The sequence below is a fragment of the Trachurus japonicus genome, chromosome 6, assembly GCF_045865225.1.
Source record: "Trachurus japonicus isolate A0001 chromosome 6, Traja_1.0".
NCBI classification, from domain to species: domain Eukaryota; kingdom Metazoa; phylum Chordata; class Actinopteri; order Carangiformes; family Carangidae; genus Trachurus; species Trachurus japonicus.
In genome coordinates this window covers 23982538-23991741 of record NC_140912.1, presented here as the reverse complement: position 1 = coordinate 23991741, position 9204 = coordinate 23982538, and positions in this window count along the sequence as shown.

Genomic DNA, 9204 nt, shown 5'->3' with positions numbered 1-9204 from the left:
GGAAATTATTTTATTAAGGCTCCCGAACAGAGAAATAATTAATAAATAAATGTTATTAAATCTTATCAGCAAAAAAGTCGATTTTTCAGCTAACCCTGCCAGTAGCATATTTAAATATATAGCCTAACTTAGCCTATATGAAAAGAAAAGCAATTTGAACTGCATGCTTGTCCACAATGTGTCATGTGAGCGATGTGCAGGCTGAGAATATTGTTGCAGAAAAACAGGAACGTTCAAACAACTCAAGGAGGATAAAACATCCAGTCGAGGTCTAATAATCCTCCAAACACGTCCTGTCTGCCGCTGCTTTCAGTCTGCAGGCTTCAGATAAAGAGGAGAAACTTAGTTTAGGGTTAGTTGAAGGAAACCTGCTCCCGACCAGGTTAGGTTCACGGAGTGTGTTGCCATGGTAACTGACTCAGAGTTGAGCTGAACCGGCTTTGTGAAACCGAAAACCCAGAGTTTCCCCTTAACTCAGAGTCAACTAACTCAGAGTTTTCACTAAACCTGCTTTCTGACATTTGTAATGCACTTTTGTAAAGTCACACCTGCCAAACAGACAAAGCAGTCAGTTCAGCGTCGACAAAGGTGTGCAAAATTTCCACAAACCCCTTGAAGTCGCTTTTCTAAACACACACACACACACACACACACACACACACACACACACACACACACAGTATACACCCTATGTTGCATAATGCACTCAGAGCAAATCATGCCCACTGTGCAACACGTAGGCACGGCCACGTTCCCCCAGGAGCTGACAATGGAAACATACAAGTAAATAGGGCCAAGCAATCTCGTGACTCACTTGAGCATGTTAAAAAAGTTATTATATTAAATTGCTTATTATGCCTTCAAGTTTAAGGTTCATTTTACATTATAATAAAAAGACAGGAGCATTAGTATTTATATAAGTTTTGGTATATTAATGATAGAAGGAAAGATTTAGTTAGACTTTTCAAAGGCAATACTGAAAAAGTACACTGTGCTGTCAGTGTTGCTATTTTAACATTTTTAAAACATTTAGTTTTCCCAAACATCAGATTCTTAGCCACTGAGTACATATAACATGTAATCCTACAAGACTGTACATTTTCAGTTTTCAATTCTGAATGATAACATCCTGTCAGAGGCCAAGAGCTACAGCACTGGTCCTAGTTTGGTGTAAGAACATGATATGAAGTTTGTCTGTGGTTGAACAGAAACATTTAAAGTTTCAGGGGCCAGTGAGATGGAGATCAGGCGGCCACGATGGATCAAGCAGAAAAAACACACGATGATTAATTTGCTTCCAAATGTCAGTGGTGCTTTTGCAGCAATCGTCCAATCAGGACAACTTAATAGAATTTATAACCTGGTTATTAGTCATAGATGGTGGTGGTGGTGAGACATTTGTTGTTGATTTCAGTTGACCATTTTGAGCCGATCACAGACAGAAATACTAAGTTGATTTCTAAACAACCAGTTAACCTGTGACTTTGTGTGCGTGCTGCTTATTTGTCGATGTTGCATGACTTTGCTAAAGGGAACAGTGTGTCAGCAAGTTGTGAGAAGAGGAACATGCAATGTGAAAACTTAAGAGTCCTGTCATGTGAACGATTCATTCAGATTAGAGAATAATATGGAAACAACTCAGTTCTTTCCAGTAATTTGTGCCAAAATTACTTTATACTCTTTGCAATGTAATAGTGAAAGCAGAACCCAAAACATCTGATACTTTGAGACAGTCATCTCGAGATGTGTGATGGCCGTTTATTTTTTTCTTCTCCCAATTAAAAAAAATATTTTATGGACAGAACAATGATTTGATTATTCAAAACAATGTCTCAATACACAGTCAGAACGCCCACACTGGTCTTAATGTTTTAGCTCAGGGATAAAAAGACCAACCATTATTAGTTGCAGCTTTGAAATAAATTAAAAAACAGCCGACCTTTGACCCCTAACCCCACCAACTACACTTGACTGGACTACATACGACTCAAGAAAATCTCTTGGATGCCTTTCTTGGATGCATACATACTATATGGTGGCGGGATGTGGGTATGTAAATGTGGGGAAATGTATTTATGTATGGTGGCGTGGCAGACATGTGGGTATGTAGCCTAATTGTGGGAATGTATGTATGGTGGCGGATATACGTCTGTGGTTTTTGATGTCGTGTTTGTAAAGTGTTGTGTGAAATTTCTCGTGGCTGTACGGAAAGTGAAAACAATTATCCTGGAAAGGACATTAAAATCTAATCTAGTCTAATCTAATATTTTATTAAACATATAAGACATTCAAATGAGACAGTTTTAGCCGCTGTTGTCTTGTGTCAAACTTGTTGTTCTTCTATTTTATTTACTTCTTATTGTATTCGTTTAAATGTTTTTCCAATTGCTGTTACAGAAAATACACTGTTGTAAAAGTTTGCTATAAACATTTGATGGTGGGTTAAATGTTAACACAACTTGTAATACTTCACAAACTTTTAAAGATAACAAACATCGGCACTAGAAATGTGTCAACCCTTAAAGTCATTAAATCCAGCTTGAAGGCGTCACGTGGCAGCTGGCAAACGCTATCTCTGTAGCCCTTCTATTGCACATTAAAAACTACTGTACGGGCACATGAACTTTCAGCATCATGTTGTTGACGCACATTATTTTACTGTGTGGTGGAGCACAGAGAGTGAAAGGTGCATGGCTAAAAGGGCAAAAAAAAAATGTCATTAGGGAAATTCAAAACCACAGCACTTTGGGTACAGGCTGCTGCCTATTCATCCGCTCACAAACCAAAGTTTTGATCCTAACTCATGCACCTGGAGAGTCAGGAAGTAATTGACAGCAGCCTTGGTGAGCGATTTCTTTTACCGTTATACAACTTAACCTCTGCACAATGTTTTATTATAGCATAAAAATGAATTTGCCTCCCCATTTCCTGTCTATCTCTACTGTCATCACTATCAAATAAAGGCAAAAAGCCGAAAAAATATACTTTAAAAAAAAAAAAAAAAAATGAATTACACACACTGTTTGATTCAGGTGACAATAAAAGACTGTAGACAATGTTGTTCCTTTCATTCTGCAGGATGATAAAAACTCCTAAATTATTGTCTGTATAGTATTGTAATGTCTGAGAGTAGAGTTACCTAGAATGAATCCATATTTGTAGTTTCTACAAAACTGCAAAAATATAATCTTTATATACAGCGAGAAATGTCGATGTTTTCACATTTCATAGAATGTGCAATCGATCTAGAAAAAATGTGAAGATGAATGAGTAATGAAAATCATTAGTTGTGCCATTGTTTTCCTGGTTCAATATAAATAGCTCTTCAGTCAGTATGTCACATGGAGAGTTTCAATGATCCACTTCATGAAGAAAAATGCAGAAACAAAGTCCTCTGAGATTATTATGCTAAGCATGAGTTAATGCTGCATGTTTTACACAAACACATATTGCGCTCATCTCCTAAATGCAACCTAGAAATATACTGTATATTGACAAAGGTTGTGTATTTTTCAGGCCACATTCGTGTTAGCTGTGAAGCAGCTGTGAATGTAAACAAGTTATTAGAAACACGATTAAGAGCTTAATATGAAAGTTATTTCACAGCTCCACTCATTAGTCTCAGAATTTTTTCCACATCCTGCAAATGTGCTGCAGTTTGCTGCTTGTGGGCTGTGGGATATGACGACAATTCAGTTTATCTTAAGTTTATTTCTTCATGTTGACCCCTGAAATCTAAACACAGGTGTCGTAACAGAGGTCAGAGATCAACATCCATCCCACTGTCTTTTTCTTTCAGTCTATCTTCCACGACGCTCAGGTTCAGTTCACGTGCGCTGATCTGTTTCCTATAAACTACTGCAGCGGCCTCGACGTAAACCCAGAAAGCTAAAGAACAAATGAATGGAAAGTAATTTGCTAGCGTTTGAGTAAACACGGAAAGCAGGAGGGGGGAGGTCAGTCACTAATTGTCGGCATTCGTCTGTGTTCCTGTTGATGCAGGACAGGAGTGCCTGTGTACACTCCTCAGGCCTGAGAAGAGACAAAGGGTGACACACACCTCTGCTGTTTACGTTACTCTCAGACCAAGTCAGCTCATTGTCCTATGGAGAATGCCACCAACTGACTGCATTATACTGAAGTGGTCGACTCAAGGCGCATTTGTTGCATGAATCACGCTTGCACAGTGTGATTAAAAGCTTTCAGCAAGTTTACGCAACATACGTTTACAATTTACATCTTTAACCCAGCAAAAACTGACTCTTAATTATTGTAACTAACAAGAATCTATTAAATGAAACACACTCTAAAATCGTGAAAACAGTTCAAAGATGCCTTGTTAGAGGAAAGCTGGGTGAGTGAATAATCTTATTTTTACTGGGGAGAACGAGCTTAAGGAGTGAAACATAAGAGGGCTCTGTCCCTGCAGCAGGAGAAATATAAAAGAACAAGACAAAAAACAAAGGAGATGGTTAGAGTGGGGTGGCGATGTGCCCTGGTACCATCACAAAACAGAAACTATACTCAGCCGCTGGGAGAGGGGGAGGAGGAGGAGGAGGAGGAGGGAGGGTGAGTTAAATGAATGTTGTAGAGATGAATAAAACACATTTTTTAGAGACTATGTTTTGACTGTGATCATGATAAGAGACAATGTTGAACAGATTTAGGTTAGCATGACGGACAACCAGTTTGTAGACGTAGACGTAGCTATACTGTATATGGGTGAGGCTCCAAACTACAGATGTAGTTACTTCAGGGAGCTTAGGTGAGTGTGAAAACTATCCAATAGCAAAAAGACAAACTGTAAAATGCATTTAAAACAGATTAAAATATTAATTCCTCAAACCCCACTCCAGTTTATCCAGTGCAATTCGATTCATGATCTGTAAAGTGAAACACTTGAGATACAGAAACATCTCGTGCCACAGTTTCACCAGCCTAACCTTCCTCATTCAGTCAATATCAAACTTGAAACTTAGTTAGAGGCATAAACATCAGCAAGGACCTTTTCCCCAACTACACTAGTCAATCAGTAGAAACAAAAAACGGACTGAAGCCAACCCCAATACTTCACCAACAAAGTAAAATATAACTTTAGGAGTCGGAGTTGTCTGATGTGACTTTTTGTGCTTTGAGTTGTTTTACATTTCCACCTGTATAACCGTGACCAACTTTCTCTTCAGGTCATGTGTGTGTGTATGTGTGTGTGTTTCCATCACTGTGCTCTTTATGACTGGTGATCGGGAGAGCGTTGGGACTAAGGGTGGAGGAATGGTTGTTGGGCAAAGGTTGAGTTCATGTTGCCCTCTTAGGCAGCCACTATGTAAGCAGACTTAGTCATGGTTGGTTTGTCGAGTTGAGATTTTGTGATTAGAGGATGACGAAGATGTTATATAGGCCGCAGCAACGCAGCGATGCAGTAGTATCTGTAAAACAACTCACACAGACACTTAGAACCGAGTTACGAGCTCTGTTCATGTGAAGGTAATATGTGTCTTTTATGCCTCTAAATGAATACCAAAACCTGCAGTACTGGTTAATCTGCAGTATTAAGTAACGTGATGCCTTCATGCCCATTGTATAATAATCAATGCCACACTGAGGCAGTGTCGTAGTGGAGATTCCTCCTGGATTTTAGTAAAAAAAAATACAACATGACACCAAAGATGGCAGCCATGATGATACTGTGTTACACTTTCATAACCCTCTGCTCTGTGGTTACAGATGGAAGGGGCCAATCAGTCAACCTGTGAAGCCTTTAGTGGTTTATTATTCCTGAGCTGATATTACAGTTTAGTCAAGATGACACTGGAAACACACAGAGCACAACACTTTCGTCTCATGTACAATGAATGCTTTAGGTCAAAAGCAGTAACACCCATGCAACTACAATAAAATGCATTGGAGGAACGTGCAGCAGGTCAAACATGATCCCGTGTAAATTAACATATCATGGGATGAAAGGTGTGACGAGAGGAGCAGGGTGTGAAACCTGGATAAAAAAAAAACTTTCAGTGGTTTGGTGCAGTACAGTTATATCTAGTGTTATCTCATTATGTTAATTTTTGTACCTGTGCATTGCAACCTGCAGAGAACCGGGCTTTGTGACAACTGTGTGTACTGTACAGTAAAGCTGTTTTCACACAGTAATCGTATAGGAAATGATTAGATAATTAATTAAGATTTGAAATAGTACAATAAAACTGTAATTCCATAAGTGGTGGTCATATTATCAGAATAAATTGATACTGAGGCGATGCTGACCTCAATATCTACATGAGGCGGCTGGATAAAGCTAATCCAACCTTTTGTCTTCACACACACATACACACAGCACCTACAGGTAATGCCTATGTGTGTGTGTGTGTGTGTGTGTGTGTGTTTAAAGGTGTGTCGGCAGCAGTTCCCAGGTCGAATGCATGTGGAAAGAACAGGGTTGAAGTTCAGCAACACTGCAGTGCAGAGAGTTCAATAACACTGTGAACTGTCACTCTTCCTTTGATAACACGTTACACGTCAATAAAGACACGCATTTAGCAGAAAATCTAAGAGAAATTGGTTTGTTTACGAATCCAACGGCAGTGACGGACTGAAGTTTGTTGACCCTAAAGATCTATTTGACTTCAGGGCGGCAGCGAAACAGTCGGCCAAGCAAACGTATTGTAAGAGTAGCTGTTAGCTTGGATCGGTCAGTTGGGTGCAGTCACAAAGGCTTACATGGCTCATCCCTGCGTTTAATGACACATTTATTACATTCATTCAAGAGGAAGGAACTCCAGAGTGTGGGATCCTTTCTAACTGGGTGACACGCAACACTGCAACCATGTCATTAGCCTATCATTACCTATTTTACATACAGTAGGTGCTCCCTCTAACATTAGATAGCCCAGATAAATATGTGCTATCACGCTTAGCGTTGTGAGGTCAGGGCGGGCTAAACTAGCTGACTTAACTATATTCAAGCCATACAATTATTCGGTCCACCAATGTGGTGGTGGGTCATGTCATGTCAATGTGTCAAGATAGAGACCAGTCTTGTCCATGCTGCTAGTGCACGGACGCTAAAACTCTTGGTAATGAACAGCAAAGAGAGGAAAAACAAATCATAAGAAGGAAATTTTTGAAATTACTATGGTTTTCTTACCTATTCATTTCATATTTTATTAACAATTTCTATATATTTCAACAAAATGTTCAGTTATTTGTTGGTTGAGTCATTACTACTTTTGCGAAGCTGTTTCTAAACAGCTCGCTTTGTGTGTTTAGAATTCAATTTATATACAGTTTTGTATTTTTCTATGACACATATTTGCAGATTCTGTCCAAAAATCTATATTTAAATAATCAAATCAGTATCAAATCAATCAAGTAATCTAATTTTGTCTTACGTTATGATCAGATAATGACAGTACACCAATGGCTGTTTGATATATTCGGGGCAGAGACATTAAGATGGGTTTCATGAAGCCACTATGTGTGTCAGTTTTGTTATGGAAAAACGTTAACCTTAATAGCACCAAAGGCAGTAAAAAGCCCACCCAACTGTTAATTCATTACTAAATCACTGTGCTGCACACCTTTCAGACGTGATAACACTATCAGTGTCAGCAGTAACATCAGATGATTGTGTGTAAAGGTTGACTGCCCTCACGACTCTCACTTAGCTAGATGGGGGACAGATAGAAACCCACGCCCACACCTCCTGTCAGCCACAGATGCAATCACATCTTTCGCTGGGTGTCATCATCTCATCTCATTACACAACAACAGCATGTATCTCCTCCAAGGCTGAAATGTTTCACCGCTCCCACGTTAGCCAACAAACATCTGGATTAGGATAAATGCTGCCAAACCCTGTGTCACATGGCGAGGGAACGCAGTGTGTGTGGCTCATGGGGAAGCGCTGACTGACTATTAGACATTATCACATGAAACCATCACAGGATCTGGTGACAGACGTTTTGGAATCTCATCCTCATTGATACTGGCGTCAGCTGATGTGCAGCACATTGATCAGAGCCTTTAGAAACGCAACTGCATGTTCAATCAGTGTACATGAAGAAAACATGACATGTCTGTAGAGACAAGTGAGCCCAGTCCCAGCACATGAACATGAACAAAGCACACGCTCTCATGCACACCCTGAATGACAGGCACACAGCGAGGGACACTAAAGGCCTTGCAGTTATCCGGTTCACCAATGTCATGTCATGTCAATGTGTCAAGACAGAGACTATCATGTCCACGCTGCAGTGCACAGACACTAAAACTCTTGGTAATGATCAGCAAATAGAGGAAAAACAAATCATAAGTCAGGATAAGAAGGAAATGATTGTGTAGGAAATTCCTCTTTTTTCTCATCTATTCATTTTATTTTATTGACAGGGTATTAATTGACACCAGTTCCTTCAACCTTGTGTAAAACCCTGGTGGTGATGCTGCTGTTTAAGTTCATGTGCATCTGGCACTATGTCTGTCATCTCTTTCACAAGGTAAATGGTGCAGCATAAACAACTATGGTATCCTCCAGGTATGAAATGAATGTCTTAACACTGTACAGTACAACACATCAGGAGCCAACCAGACCTGTGAGGTTGGACAGCGTTGTGGGAGCCACACGTGTTTGAATTTGTTTGAGGGTTAAGACTGAGAAGAGGGTAAGTGTTGGATTTTTATAAGGTTGGAGTTCAGAGCTACAAACTGCATTACTTTGATGATGGGTCAGCAGGGAAACAATAAAAGGTGTGTGTGTGTGCATGTGATGTGTGTAGATAACAAGATCAGCCGTCTCCCTCAAACTAAAAAACCCGTCGGACCTGAACGGTCAGGACTCAAGAATCCACCTTTGCTCTCTTTGCGCCTGTTGTGTGCACGAGTGTACACACAAGAATCTGAGGCTTCGTGTAGCTACCTCGTTTGTGCAGAGGGTGTCATGTTACTACCTTCAGACAGGCAACAGGTGAGCTTAGTGCAATATAAATACTGACACCACCCTCACCATGTGGCAATATCCTGAATATGTATATACGTATACTGTATATATTATATATTACATGATTTCTCAATAAAAAAGTGAAGAAACTGAAGATACTGAGCTTAAATGACTCACTGCTTGGCCATGTAAACATAATCAACAAAGTCTCAATGTAGACAGGCATTTAATAATTAATCATCTTTACTGGACACACATAGGAATTCAACACA